Source organism: Salvia splendens, chromosome 3, assembly GCF_004379255.2.
Source record: "Salvia splendens isolate huo1 chromosome 3, SspV2, whole genome shotgun sequence".
NCBI classification, from domain to species: Eukaryota; Viridiplantae; Streptophyta; class Magnoliopsida; order Lamiales; family Lamiaceae; genus Salvia; species Salvia splendens.
In genome coordinates this window covers 20,600,671-20,616,727 of record NC_056034.1, presented here as the reverse complement: position 1 = coordinate 20,616,727, position 16,057 = coordinate 20,600,671, and the positions used below count along the sequence as shown (strand labels likewise).

At 36.6% G+C, this 16,057-nt stretch overlaps 1 long non-coding RNA gene across 1 annotated transcript; it reads right to left on the bottom strand.

The window, feature by feature from the left end:
• Window positions 1-1,013: 1,013 nt before the first annotated feature.
• On the bottom strand, window positions 1,014-3,098 carry LOC121795608. Its single transcript, XR_006049587.1, has 3 exons — window positions 3,066-3,098; window positions 1,881-1,954; window positions 1,014-1,253 (listed from the first exon to the last, which is right to left on the bottom strand). It is a non-coding gene; the product is annotated as an uncharacterized LOC121795608 (long non-coding RNA).
• Between the last annotated feature and the right edge of the window lie 12,959 nt (window positions 3,099-16,057).

Here is a 16,057-nt window from a genome sequence, read left to right as displayed (position 1 = left end):
TTTTTCATGCTTATAACACACAATAATGCTTAAAAGTTTATCACAATCATGTTTGCACATAAACTCACATCGTTCACCAAAGATTCAAATCAAACTTCACATAAACTCATTTAAAATCGCATATTCATCAAATCTCCTCATACAAAACACAAATTCCCACCGATTAATTATGCGATCTATGATTCCTACACTCACTATATGCATGAGGGAATCAAGAATAAGGATTCAATGGAAAAGATGAGAAAGAGAATTCAAATATACCTTTCTTGTTCAAAAATAATCGGTAGGAAAGATAATTGATGCGATTCTTCGATGAATCTTGAATTTCCAACTCTAAATTGATGCAAGAACAAAGGATTGGTGAAGAATTGGTGGAGAAGGAGAGGAAGAGAGGAAAAAATGTGTGGGAGAGAGGAGAGGGAGAGAAAAAGGCGTTGAAATAATGGGGCTAGGGTTTGGGTTTCTCCCTTTTTATATTCTAGGATTAATTCTCCACTTAAATAAACAAAAATAAAAATAAAAAAAAATTGTGGAGTGAAAATATGGAAAAGGGACGTGTACTAGGGGAGTATTTTAAAAAAATATATTTAAATCCTCCATTAAATAGGAATGAGATTTAAATTGATAATTTCTTGTAGGAAAAGACTCTCACAAAATAGGTACCAAATAAATTAATCTCACAAGTAATTGAAAGGCATATGGGCGAAAATTATGTAGAATAGCATAGGGATAATTTGGTTTGGATTTAATTTAGATACCCAAAGCAATTAATTAAATCCAAGAAAGAAAGTATTATTTCCAATGGATAGGAGGGCCGAAAATTCCAAATAATATGGCTAGAAATATATGCATGATCCCACTTAATTTAATTCACACATTGGAAGCTTAATCACATTAACTCACATAACCCACAACAACTAATTTTACATAATTAACTCAAACACATAGAGACTCAATTTCCACAAAAGAAATTCTTATTCAACATCCACATTAATAAAAAAAAAGCCATCAAATAAAAATAAAAAAATAAAAAGTCACAATTTTCCGGTTTGCTACATCCTTTCACACATATAACACATACTTAGTCATCACACTAATCTTGCTCATGCTCCATATAATCACACCATAACAAATACATAATCAACATACAACACGTGCTTAGATCATCTTGTCAATCATTCTCATACTTCACATAATCATATCATCACAATTCATCTTCACGTACAACATTCATTCGCAACATCCCGCTCAACCTGCAAAATTTTAAAAAGAAATGCAGGGCTGAGTACTTGTTGTACTGAATGGGCTCATGCCGAAAACATTTTATAACAGTTATGTCATCCATACCAGTGAATTTGAGTTTTACATGTAGTTAAGAAATATCATCGAGAACACAAAAACATTTTCATAGACTGGCCAGACAAAACAATCTCCCCACTGTCTCATCAATCAATCAATCATTCACATCCTCTTACCTTAGTGCGACGAAAGTGTGGCAACACTATTCGCCCACGAGACCGGCCGACTTGCAAGGACGGCTCCCAATCCCACCTGTGTACACAGCCTGATAGGGTTTGCGGCCCTACTCAGACCCGAATTCGTTTATCATAGCCCTATAGCCTAATGGAGTGAACTCACAAACTAGGCATCAAGCACAATCTCAACATAGCTCTATAGCCTATCGGAGCAAGCTCAAACGAACTAGGCATCAAGCACAATCTCTACATAGCCCTATAGCCAAACGGAGCAAGCTCAAACGAACTAGGCATCAGGCAACAATCTCAACATCGAAACAATTATGGCATGACATAACACTTTAAACACCCTTATTACACCACATCATATTTTCAGAAATAAAAGATTTGTAAAAGAAAGCCCACCTCGATCGTTTAAACAATACAAAAACCAACTTATGGAAACTCTTGTTCCTCGAGCTCACGTATCCACAATCACCCTTGCCAAACCACAATACAAATCAGCCTTCCATCAATTCACATTATCATGCATGTCCCATCATTCCTCTTATCATTCTCTTAAATTTACCCATCCCAACATTCATCAACATAAGAAAAACATGCCATAATATTTCTCAACGTGTCGCACATAATCACGTCATAGGATACCTTCCCAAATCATACATGCATCATATAAATCATTAAAACTTGGCAACAAGTAATATTTATACATAACAACAAATCTGGCAGAACTGCACGGTTGGTTTGTAAAATCACCCAAAAATCCATCCGACCGCATATGAAGCTAAAATTTGGTCACAACACAGTAGACACCTTCAAGTTCATCCAGTTAAAAATTCTCACTCAAATCATGTCATTTGGTCAGTCAAAACTTTAATGCAACTCTCTGGTCGGAACATAAAATTTTGGCAGCACTGCGCAGTTCATTTGAAAAATTCACCAAAATTTCATCCAATGTCCAATGAGGCTGAAATTTTCACACAACTCAGAAGATACATAAAATTTCATCTAGATCAAAATTTACATCAAAAGGATGCCATTTGGTTGGTCAAATAGAAAACGAAATTTTCTGGGCGAGAAGACAAGTTTCTGGCAGAATTGCGCAATCGACTTCAAAAATTCATTACAAGTTCATCTTTCTTCAACAAGGGCTGAAATTCACACACAACACAGAAACCACCTTGAAGTTTACTCAGTTAAAATTTCGTGTCATAATTCGATCGTTTGGTTGGTCAAAAGGACGTCGGAATCCACTGTCCGACATCACAGATTTCAGGCTTAAGAATTTCGAAAATAGGGTTTCTTCCTCAATCATCCAAACACCAATTTTTTTTCATGCTTATAACACACAATAATGCTTAAAATTTTATCACAATCATGTTTGAACATAAACTCACATCATTCACCAAAGATTCAAATCAAACTTCACATAAACTCATTCAAAATTGCATATTCATCAAATCTCCTCATACAAAACACAAATTCCCACCGATTAATTATGCGATCTATGATTCCTACACTCACTATATGCATGAGGGAATCAAAAATAAGGATTCAATGGAAAAGATGAGAAAGAGAATTCAAATATACCTTTCTTGTTCAAAAACAATCGGTAGGAAAGATAATTGATGCGATTCTTCTATGAATCTTGAATTTCCAACTCCAAATTGATGCAAGAACAAAGGATTGATGAAGAATTGGTGGAGAAGGAGAGGAAGAGAGGAAAAAATGTGTGGGAGAGAGGAGAGGGGGAGAAAAAGGCGTTGAAATAATGGGGCTAATGTTTGGGTTTCTCCCTTTTTATATTATAGGATTAATTCCACTCTTAAATAAACGAAAATAAAAATAAAACAAATTGTGGATTGAAAATATGGAAAAGGGACGTGTACTAGGGGAGTATTTTTTTAAAAAATATATTTAAATCCTCAATTAAATAGGAATAGGATTTAAATTGGTAATTTCTTGTAGGAAAAGACTCCCACAAAATAGGTAACAAATAAATTAATCCCACAAGTAATTAAAAGGCATATGGGCGAAAATTAAGTAGAATAGCATAGGGATAATTTGGTTTGGATTTAATTTTGATAAATATCCCAAAGCAATTAATTAAATCTAAGAAAGAAAGTATTATTTCCAATGGATAGGAGGGCCGAAAATTCCAAATAATATGTCTAGAAATATATGCATGATCCCACTTAATTTAATACACACATTGGAAGCTTAATCACATTAACTCACATAACCCACAATAACTAATTTTACATAATTAACTCAAACACATAGAGACTCAATTTCCACAAGAGAAATTCTTATTCAACATCCACATTAATAAAAAAATCCATCAAATAAAAATAAAAAAATAAAAAGTCACAATTTTCCGGGGTGCTACATCCTTTCACACATATAACACATACTTAGTCATCATACTAATCTTGCTCATGCTCCATATAATTACACTATAACAAATACATAACCAACATACAACACGTGCTTAGATCATCTTGTCAATCATTCTCATACTTCACATAATCATATCATCACAATTCATCTTCACGTATAACATTTATTCGCAACATCCCGCTCAACCTGCAAAATTTTAAAAAGAAATGCAGGGCTGAGTACTTGTTGTACTCAATGGGCTCATTCCGAAAACATTTTATAACAGTTATGTCATCCATACCAGTGAACTTGAGTATTACATGTAGTTAAGAAATATCATCGAGAACACAAAAACATTTTCATAGACTGGCCAGACAAAACAATCTCCCCACTTTCTCATCAATCAATCAATCATTCACATCCTCTTACCATAGTGCGACGAAAGTGTGGCCACACTATTCGCCCACGAGACCGGCCGACTTGCAAGGACGGCTCCCGATCCCACCTGTGTACATAGCCTGATAGGGTTTGCGGCCCTACTCAGACCCGAATTCGTTTATCATAGCCCAATAGCCTAATGGAGCGAACTCACAAACTATGCATCAAGCACAATCTCAACATAGCTTTATAGCTTATCGGAGCAAGCTCAAACGAACTAGGCATCAAGCACAATCTCAACATAGCCCTATAGCCTAACGGAGCTAGCTCAAACGAACTAGGCATCAGGCAACAATCTCAACATCGAAACAATCATGGCATGACATAACACTTTAAACCACCCTTGTTACACCACATCATATTTTCAGAAAATAAAATATTTGTAAAAGAAAGCCCACCTCGATCGTTTAAACAACATAAAAACCAACTTATGGAAACTCTTGTTCCTCGAGCTCACGTATCCACAATCACCCTTGCCAAACCACAATACAAATCAGCCTTCCATCAATTCACATTATCATGCATGTCCCAGCATTCCTCTTATCATTCTCTTAAATTTACCTATCCCAACATTCATCAACATAAGAAAAACATGCCATAATATTTCTCAACGTGTCGCACATAATCACGTCATAGGATACCTTCCCAAATCATACATGCATCATATATATCATTAAAACATGGCAACAAGTAATATTTCCACATAACAACAAATCTGGCAGAACTGCACGGTTGGTTTGTAAAATCACCCAAAAATCCATCCGACCTCATATGAAGCTAAAATTTGGTCACAACACAGTATACACCTTCAAGTTTATCCAGTTAAAAATTCTCACTCAAATCATGTCATTTGGTCAGTCAAACCATTAATGCAACTCTCTGGTTGGAACATAAAATTTTGGCAGCACTGCGCAGTTCATTTGAAAAATTCACCAACCTTTCATCTAATGTCCAATGAGGCTGAAATTTTCACACAACTCAGAAGACACATCAAATTTCATCTAGTTCAAAATTTACATCAAAAGGAGGTCATTTGGTTGTCAAATCGAAAACGAAATTTTCTGGGCGAGAAGACAAGTTTCTGGCAGAATTGCGCAATCGACTTCAAAAATTCATTACAAGTTCATCTTTCATCAACAAGGGCTGAAATTCACACACAACACAGAAACCACCTTGAATTTTACTCAGTTAAAATTTTGTGTCATAATTCGATTGTTTGGTTGGTCAAAAGCACGTCGGAATCCACTGTCCGACATCACAGATTTCAGGCTTAAGAATTTCAAAAATAGGGTTTCTTCCTCAATCATCCCAACACCAATTTTTTTTCATGCTTATAACACACAATAATGCGTAAAAGTTTATCACAATCATGTTTGCACATAAACTCACATCGTTTACCAAAGATTCAAATCAAACTTCACATAAACTCATTCAAAATCGCATATTCATCAAATCTCCTCATACAAAACACAAATTCCCACCGATTAATTATGCGATCTATGATTCTGAAAGAGCAGGTTTGCGTAGGTGTCGTTCAAACAAGGACGTATCCTACTGATCAGGATGAACAATTCCCTGCTAAGCCTAAAACCTGGTATCAATAATTCCTCAACCCTCTTCTACTGGGTAGTATAGCGAAGGTAGGGGTCGAATCCCACAGAGATGGTGACGGTTGGAGTGATTGTGGTGATATTCTGGAGAGTTTGGTTAGCTACCACGCTTGGGTTGAGTCTCTACCTAGGCAAGAAATTGAAGGTGGTATCCTACTGGCTAGGAGGTGTGAGAGGATTCTGATATGCAGCTGTGTACGTGGACATGGTGAAACAGAAAATATTCGGTGTGAGAGGATTCTGATATGCAGCTGTGTACATGGACATGGTGAAACAGAAAATATTCGAAAAGTACTGGGTTTCTATTTTGGGCTAAACGGAATATCAGAAGGTAGTGGTAGTTGTGGTGACTAGGCTGACAGGTCTGCAGGGTATAATTAAAAGTGAAGGACGAAAAGCAAAAAGCATTTTTAAAGAAACAAGTGGTCCCCAACATTTGATATGGACTTCATCTTCTTCATCAAACACAAACTAAAATCAGATAACAAATAAACCAGATTAAACACCATTTAAACACATATTACCAACTCACGATTCCAGATCTACCACTAAAAATTCTAAATCTAAGATTGAACACCGAAACTGAAACTCCGCCTACTGGTCAACATAAACGAATATATGAAACACATAACCACACCTTGCATGAAACAAAACTCTACGCAATTAAACAGTAAACGAGCTATACTAACTCGGAGCAATAAACCACGGAAATGGAAACACACGATTCGATACTCAACTCAACCAGAAACACTAGATCTAAACTAACTGGGCAGAAGGGAAAGAAAATCAGCGAAGTGAACTGAACAGAAAACAACTTCATAGCATAAAACATGTTCGGATCTTCAATCAAAGTACTTCTAAGCAGCGAAATTCAAAAGTAACAAGATCCAACGCAAAGGAAAACAAGCAATTTAAACTACGAAAGCGAAATAAAAAGTGTTTTGCCACGCCGGGCGATGGAACTTTCTAACTACGATCTTGCTGACTGGATGAAGAACGTCTGGAACTCCAGAGGCTTCTGGAACTCAGGTGATCATGGTTGTGGCGAGGAATGAGGCTCTGGACTGGGCTGAAGGACTGAACTACCGAGAGAATTCTACCTAAGAATGGATGATGATGAATGAGTCATAACTTCTCTCTCCAAGTGGCTTCCTTTTATAGGGAGGCTAACCCTTGATTTTAGGGTAAAACCTTGTGGCGAGATGACTTCTTTGCCCTTAATTGTGGTATCAGTCCCAGCTATCCTTCTTCTCCATCTCGAGCCATTTTTGCATGTATACTAGTCAGTACGTAATCGTTCTGACGCCCTTTTCACCTGAAGTATCTGAAGCTTTGCCTATTGGCTAGAACACTCAACCTGCACACTTTGAGCAACTGTTTTGCAGATATAATCAATTATGCACATCATACTGGCCAGTAACCAAGGCCTAGAATACGACTTATCAGATTCCTACACTCACTATATGCATGAGGGAATCAAGAACAAGGATTCAATGGAAAAGATGAGAAAGAGAATTCAAATATACCTTTCTTGTTCAAAAACAATCGGTAGGAAAGATAATTGATGTGATTCTTCGATGAATCTTGAATTTCCAACTCCAAATTGATGCAAGAACAAAGGATTGGTGAAGAATTGGTGGAGAAGGAGAGGAAGAGAGGAAAAAACGTGTGGGAGAGAGGAGAGGGAGAGAAAAAGGCGTTGAAATAATGGGGCTAATGTTTGGGTGTCTTCCTTTTTATATTCTAGGATTAATTCCACCCTTAAATAAACAAAAATAAAAATAAAACAAATTGTGGATTGAAAATATGGAAAAGGGACGTGTACTAGGGGAGTATATTTAAAAAAATATATTTAAATCCTCAAAAAAATAGGAATAGGATTTAAATTGGTAATTTCTTGTAGGAAAAGACTCCCACAAAATAGGTAACAAATAAATTAATCCCACAAGTAATTGAAAGGCATATGGGCGAAAATTATGTAGAATGGCATAGGGATAATTTGGTTTGGATTTAATTTAGATAAATATCCTAAAGCAATTAATTAAATCCAAAAAAGAAAGTATTATGTCCAATGGATAGGAGGGACGAAAATTCCAAATAATATGGCTAGAAATATATGCATGATCCCACTTAATTTAATTCACACATTGGAAGCTTAATCACATTAACTCACATAACCCACAATAACTAATTTTACATAATTAACTCAAACACATAGAGACTCAATTTCCACAAAAGAAATTCTTATTCAACATCCACATTAATAAAAAAAAAAGCCATCAAATAAAAATAAAAAAATAAAAAGTCACAATTTTCCGAGGTGCTACATCCTTTCACACATATAACACATACTTAGTCATCATACTAATCTTGCTCATGCTCCATATAATCACACCATAACAAATACATAACCAATATACAACACGTGCTTAGATCATCTTGTCAATCATTCTCATACTTCACATAATCATATCATCACAATTCATCTTCACGTATAACATTCATTCGCAACATCCCGCTCAATCTGCAAAATTTTAAAAAGAAATGCAGGGCTGAGTACTTGTTGTACTCAATGGGCTCATGCCGAAAATATTTTATAACAGTTATGTCATCCATACCAGTGAACTCGAGTTTTACATGTAGTTAAGAAATATCATCGAGAACACAAAAACATTTTCATAGACTGGCCAGACAAAACAATCTCCCCACTTTCTCATCAATCAATCAATCATTCACATCCTCTTACCATAGTGCGACGAAAGTGTGGCCACACTATTCGCCCACGAGACCGGCCGACTTGCAAGGACGGCTCCCGATCCCACCCGTGTACACAGCATGATAGGGTTTGCGGCCCTACTCAGACCCGAATTCGTTTATCATAGCCCTATAGCCTAATGGAGCGAACTCACAAACTAGGCATCAAGCACAATCTCAACATAGCTCTATAGCCTATCGGAGCAAGCTCAAACGAACTAGGCATCAAGCACAATCTCAACATAGCCCTATAGCCCAACGGAGCAAGCTCAAACGAACTAGGTATCAGGCAACAATCTCAGCATCGAAACAATCATGGCATGACATAACACTTTAAACCACCCTTATTACACCACATCATATTTTCAGAAAATAAAAGATTTGTAAAAGAAAGCCCACCTCGATCGTTTAAACAACACAAAAACCAACTTATGGAAACTCTTGTTCCTCGAGCTCACGTATCCACAATCACCCTTGCCAAACCACAATAAAAAGCAGCGAAATTCAAAAGTAACAAGATCCAGCGCAAAGGAAAACAAGCAATTTAAACTACGAAAGAGAAATAAAAAGTGTTTTGCCACGCCGGGCGATGGAACTTTCTAACTACGATATTGCTGACTGGATGAAGAACGTCTGGAACTCCGGAGGCTTCTGGAACTCAAGTGATCATGGTTGTGGCGAGTAATGAGGCTCTGGACTGGGCTGAAGGACTGAACTACCGAGAGAATTCTACCTAAGAATGGATGATGATGAATGAGTCATATCTTCTCTCTCCAAGTGGCATCCTTTTATAGGGAGGCTTACCCTTGATTTTAGGGTAAAACCTTGTGGCGAGATGACTTCTTTGCCCTTAATTGTGGTTGATCAGTCACAGCTATCCTTCTTCTCCATCTCGAGCCATTTTTGCATGTATACTGGTCAGTACGTAATCGTTCTTACGCCCTTTTCACCTGAAGTATCTGAAGATTTGCCTACTGGCTAGAACACTCAACCTGCACACTTTGAGCAACTGTTTTGCAGATATAATCAATTATGCACATCATACTGACCAGTAACCAAGGCCTAGAATACGACTTATCAGATTCCTACACTCACTATATGCATGAGAGAATCAAGAACAAGGATTCAATGGAAAAGATGATAAAGAGAATTCAAATATACCTTTCTTGTTCAAAAACAATCGGTAGGAAAGATAATTGATGCGATTCTTCGATGAATCTTGAATTTCCAACTCCAAATTGATGCAAGAACAAAGGATTGGTGAAGAATTGGTGAGAAGGAGAGGGAGAGAGGAAAAAACGTGTGGGAGAGAGGAGAGGGAGAGAAAACGGCGTTGAAATAATGGGGCTAGGGTGTGGGTTTCTCCCTTTTTATATTCTAGGATTAATTCTACACTTAAATAAACGAAAATAAAAATAAAACAAATTGTGGAGTGAAAATATGGAAAAGGGACGTGTACTAGGAGAGTATTTTTAAAAAATATATATTTAAATCCTCAATTAAATAGGAATAGGATTTAAATTGGTAATTTCTTGTAGGAAAAGACTCCCACAAAATAGGTAACAAATAAATTAATCCCACAAGTAATTGAAAAGCATATGGGCGAAAATTATGTTGATAGCATAGGGATAATTTGGTTTGGATTTAATTTGGATAAATATCCCAAAGCAATTAATTAAATCCAAGAAAGAAAGTATTATTTCCAATGGATAGGAGGGCCGAAAATTCCAAATAACATGGCTAGAAATATATGCATGATCCCACTTAATTTAATTCACACATTGGAAGCTTAATCACATTAACTCACATAACCCACAACAACTAATTTTACATAATTAACTCAAACACATATAGACTCAATTTCCACAAAAGAAATTCTTATTCAACATCCACATTAATAAAAAAAAGCCATCAAATAAAAATAAAAAAATAAAAAGTCATAATTTTCCGGGGTGCTACATCCTTTCACACATATAACACATACTTAGTCATCATACTAATCTTGCTCATGCTCCATATAATCACACCATAACAAATACATAATCAACATACAACACGTGCTTAGATCATCTTGTCAATCATTCTCATACTTCACATAATCATATCGTCACAATTCATATTCACATATAACATTCATTCGCAATATCCCGCTCAACCTGGAAAATTTTAAAAAGAAATGCAGGGCTGAGTACTTGTTGTACTCAATGGGCTCACGCCGAAAATATTTTATAACAGTTATGTCATCCATACCAGTGAACTCGAGTTTTACACGTAGTTAAGAAATATCATCGAGAACACAAAAACATTTTCATAGACTGGCCAACAAAACAATTTCCCCACTTTCTCATCAATCAATCAATCTTTCACATCCTCTTACCATAGTGCGACGAAAGTGTGGCCACACTATTCGCCCACGAGACCGGCCGACTTGCAAGGACGGCTCCCGATCCCACCTGTGTACACAGCCTAATAGGGTTTGCGGCCTTACTCAGACCCGAATTCATTTATCATAGCCCTATAGCCTAATGGAGCGAACTCACAAACTAGGCATCAAGCACAATCTCAACATAGCTCTATAGCCTATCGGAGCAAGCTCAAACGAACTAGGCATCAAGCACAATCTCAACATAGCCCTATAGCCTAACGGAGCAAGCTCAAACGAACTAGGCATCAGGCAACAATCTCAACATCGAAACAATCATGGCATGACATAACACTTTAAACCACCCTTATTACACCACATCATATTTTCAGAAAATAAAAGATTTGTAAAAGAAAGCCCACCTCGATCGTTTAAACAACACAAAAACTAACTTATGGAAACTCTTGTTCCTCGAGCTCACGTATCCACAATCACCCTTGTCAAACCACAATACAAATCAGCCTTCCATCAATTCACATTATCATGCATGTCCCATCATTCCTCTTATCATTCTTTTAAATTTACCCATCCCAACATTCATCAACATAAGAAAAACATATCATAATATTTCTCAACGTGTCGCACATAATCACGTCATAGGATACCTTCCTAAATCATACATGCATCATATAAATCATTAAAACTTGGCAACAAGTAATATTTCCACATAACAACAAATCTGGCAGAACTGCACGGTTGGTTTGTAAAATCACCCAAAAATCCATCCGACCTCATATGAAGCTAAAATTTGGTCACAACACAGTAGACACCTTCAAGTTCATCCCGTTAAAAAATTCTCACTTAAATCATGTCATTTGGTCAGTGAAAACATTAATGCAACTCTCTGGTCGGAACATAAAATTTTGGCAGCACTGCGCAGTTGTTTTGAAAAATTCACCAAACTTTCATCCAAGGTCCAATGAGGCTGAAATTTTCACACAACTCAGAAGACACATCAAATGTCATCTAGTTCAAAATTTACATCAAAAGGAGGCCATTTGGTTGGTTAAATAGAAAACGAAATTTTCTGGGCGAGAAGACAAGTTTCTGGCAGAATTGCGCAATCGACTTCAAAAATTCATTACAAGTTCATGTTTCATCAACAAGGGCTGAAATTCACACACAACACAGAAACCACCTTGAATATTACTCAGTTAAAATTTCGTGTCATAATTCGATCGTTTGGTTGGTCAAAAGCACGTCTGAATCCACTGTACGACATCACAGATTTCAGGCTTAAGAATTTCGAAAATAGGGTTTCTTCCTCAATCATCCAAACACCAATTTTTTTTCATGCTTATAACACACTATAATGCTTAAAAGTTTATCACAATCATGTTTGCACATAAACTCACATCGTTCACCAAAGATTCAAATCAAACTTCACATAAACTCATTCAAAATCGCATATTCATCAAATCTCCTCATACAAAACACAAATTTCCACCGATTAATTATGCGATCTACGATTCCTACACTCACTATATGCATGAGGGAATCAAGAACAAGGATTCAATGGAAAAGATGAGAAAGAGAATTCAAATATACCTTTCTTGTTCAAAAACAATCGGTAGGAAAGATAATTGATGCTATTCTTCGATGAATCTTGAATTTTCAACTCCAAATTGATGCAAGAACAAAGGATTGGTGAAAAATTGGTGGAGAAGGAGAGGAAGAGAGGAAAAAACGTGTGGGAGAGAAGAGAGGGAGAGAAAAAGGCGTTGACATAATGGGGCTAGGGTTTGGGTTTCTCCCTTTTTATATTCTAGGATTAATTCTCCACTTAAATAAACAAAAATAAAAATAAAACAAATTGTGGAGTGAAAATATGGAAAAGGGACATGTACTAGGGGAGTATTTAAAAAAATATATTTAAATCCTCAATTAAATTGGAATAGGATTTAAATTGGTAATTTCTTGTAGGAAAAGACTCCCACAAAATAGGTAACAAATAAATTAATCCCACAAGTAATTGAAAGACATATGGGCGAAAATTATGTAGAATAGCATAGGGATAATTTGGTTTGGATTTAATTTAGATAAATATCCCAAAGCAATTAATTAAATCCAAGAAAGAAAGTATTATTTCCAATGGATAGGAGGGCAAAAAATTCCAAATAATATGGCTAGAAATATATGCATGATCCCACTTAATTTAATTCACACATTGGAAGCTTAATCACATTAACTCACATAACCCACAACAACTAATTTTACATAATTAACTCAAACACATAGAGACTCAATTTCCCCAAAAGAAATTCTTATTCAACATCCACATTAATAAAAAAAAAGCCATCAAATAAAAAAAAAGTCACAATTTTTCGGGGTGCTACAGTTGGAGAGTTTGCATTGATTATAGGATGCTAAATGCAGCCACTATGAAAGATCACTTCCCTTTGTCTTTTATTGATCAAATGCTTGATAGATTAGGGGGATATGATTACTATTGTTTCTTAGATGGATATTCTGGTTATAATCAAATTGCAATTGCCCCTGAGGATCAACATAAGTCTGTCTTTACTTGCCTGAAGGGGCTGGATTTGGTATATGTTTTTTATAGCTCTTCTTTAAATGCAAATTCTTAGGTCCAGAGGAATCGCTAGCGCACATGGTCTAGGAGATCGTGAACTTTCAGAATGCAGTCGCTGTCACCGTAAATCCCGTTTTAAAACCTCAACCATCTACACTATTGGCTAGTATAGGGAAGTCGGGATCGAATCCACGAGGATGGAAGCGTTAGAATGCATTGAAAGAACTTTTTGATGGTTGGCTGGTGCAACGCAACACGAGGATTGAGTTTTAACTACTAGGCCTGGGAATTGAAATCTAGTCTATTCTAACTACCAGATCTGGAGAACTGAAAGTACGTAAAACATAAATGCATGCACGATTCATATCCAAAAGCAACTCGAGAGTATTCACCAAATTCCTGGGTCAAGTAAAAGAGTTTCCTAAAACAGTTAAACACACAGCACGCAAAGTAAACGACAAGATCAGATTTCTCTAATTTGTTACTTACAGAAAGCTGCAATTAACAAACTAAAGCGTCTCGATTGTAACTACCGATCAACTTCATCTTCTCCAACAAACAAGCACGAAAATAACAGTACAGAACATGAAAACAGAGCATACTTCAGATTGAACGATAAACACTTCAATTAAACTACCAGCTATCAGATCTAATCTACTATACTAAGTAAATAAGCAGCAACAGAGTTTTCCATTCAGATCCACACACACGTACTTCATATTCTAACAATTAACAGAAATATAAGCTAGATCCACCAGAATCATCACCAAGCAAACCAGATCCACAACTTTCAACATCATTCCAACTCCGATTCAATCTCAATTCAGTAGATCAACTCCGATCAACAAATCAATTGCGAAAAGCATCCAACACAGTAAATCAGACCAGCAAGCATCAGAATCAAATGAAAACTGAAAACGAAACTAGATTAACCATAAATTGTAAACGAGTCACAAACAATCGCCAAATTTCTGGCAAGGGAATCGGCGAGAAAAGAGTAAGTGCAGAAAATAAATTGTTTCTTCACTCCTTCTCGGAGTGGTGTTATACCTTCCAAATGAACAAAACAAAAGCACCAACTAACTACCCCAGATCTCCCATTGAACCAAGTGCGTGAGCTAAGTGAGTGAATTTCCAGAGTGAGCCAAAATAACCAAGGAAAATTTCTAACTAAGTGCCTCCTTTTTATGCAATCTTCCTGGTATTTATAGGCGTGGCTCGGATCCCTAGGGCAGCGGTCTTCTTGATTTGACGATTGTGCCCTCGAGGATTTCGCTCCTTTTTCTTCACTTTTTCTCTTCTATTTCTCTGCCCTGGTAACTGTTCTTCGTTCTTGAGCCTGGCAGATAATTCACGCACCTAGACTTATAAATGCATGTTAGCACCGTAGAAAACACAGAATTTATATATAAAATAGATGCATGAAACGAGCCTTATCAAACTGCTCACACTTAAACCATACTTGCCCTCAAGTATGAAAGACAAGAAAAAATAAATAAGGCAAGTTTCAATGCATCCTCCCCTTTGAACCATCCTAAAAAAACGAAAACTCCTACACCTAGACACAAACACAGAAATCACAAAACAAAGAAAAGAAAACACATAAGCGCATAAACTGGTATTTTTTTCCTAGCAGCCATCCGCACAAGTTTAAGGTCAATCCAAGCATATACAGCCTCAGATTCTTCTCCCTCCCTTCTTTTATCCAGTCAAGCTGCCAGTTCGTCAAGATAGCCTAAATTTTGCCTCTGTTAGATTCACACGATCACTCATTCCTCACCAGGGACGTAAGGATCATTCGCTCTTTGATCTGCCATACCATTGATGCCTTAAGATTGATGCCACATAATAGTTCCTTAAGGTCTTTCGTTGGGGTTGTAACGGGGCTAGGGGATTACAATGTTTATCGGTGAGAATCCTATGGGATCTAAGTTCAGTAGTATAGGTAAAACAAGATGCGGACATGTGAACTTAGGGACAACTTGGTAACAACCTTCCGTGTATGATATCATCTTTCCCAACTTTATGGAGATGTTTCCTGGCTACTTAGCCTTATTTTCCCTACTTAATTTCACTGGGCCATAAATTTTTTTTTCTGGGCCTGATAACATATATATCTTTATTTCTTTTCTGCTTATATTCTAACTATTCTTTTTCTTGGGTCAAGTTACAACTTTCCTTGCCCGTTTATTATTTCTAACTTTTTCTCATTTTCCCCTTGTTTCTCAATGTATCTTCTACCCCTACCATCGAGCTACTACATCCCTGCCCCCTTGTTCACATGGCATGAAGGTTAAAGGTTCCAACAAATGGATTTAGTTTAGTACAAGCCCAAAGAGTTCACTAGGGGGTGCCTTTCTAATGAGGCAGGTTCAACAATTTCAAAAGAATTAAGCTCAAAATGGTTATCCCTATTGCCTTCAGTCCTTACTATCTATGTCTTTTT